We start from the raw sequence: 367 nt of genomic DNA, 5'->3' as shown, positions 1-367 counted from the left end.
CCCCCGTTAAAGCCTCAGATCTGTCCATATCATTGATTATTGTACACCCACAGAAACGTGATAAACCAGTTAGATACTGTATCTCCTGCACTAAATTCCCCTCAAAGCCAATAATGCCTACAGCCAGAGCCTCTACACACTCTCCCCACTACTCCTCATAACTGCTTTTAATCTACACAAACTATTAAGCATTCCATCACCTCCATACCCGCCCACACACACACTTCTCCTATAAACACACTCACACCCATGGACATTTTCACGTATTTGCTCAGGCAATGAGATATTTTTTCACCCCTCACTCTAGATGGCTGGTTTTGTGGTATTTTAGCGTGTGTAATGTGTGTGTGTGTGTGTGTGTGTGTGT

The 367-nt window shown here is 43.6% G+C and overlaps 2 protein-coding genes across 2 annotated transcripts in view; one reads left to right on the top strand and one right to left on the bottom strand.

Moving 5' to 3' along the window:
• Window positions 1–367, top strand: part of LOC116692455 (rho-related GTP-binding protein RhoA-C) — a 732,216-nt gene that overhangs the window by 75,196 nt on the left and 656,653 nt on the right. The window lies entirely within an intron of this gene.
• The window catches only part of LOC116692445 (protein Wnt-2b-A), a 19,970-nt gene that overhangs the window by 13,912 nt on the left and 5,691 nt on the right, over window positions 1–367 (bottom strand). The window lies entirely within an intron of this gene.

The sequence above is a fragment of the Etheostoma spectabile genome, chromosome 7 (genome assembly GCF_008692095.1).
Source record: "Etheostoma spectabile isolate EspeVRDwgs_2016 chromosome 7, UIUC_Espe_1.0, whole genome shotgun sequence".
NCBI lineage: Eukaryota > Metazoa > Chordata > Actinopteri > Perciformes > Percidae > Etheostoma > Etheostoma spectabile.
Note: the sequence above shows the minus strand (reverse complement) of the source record. Positions and strands in the feature narration are given on the sequence as shown.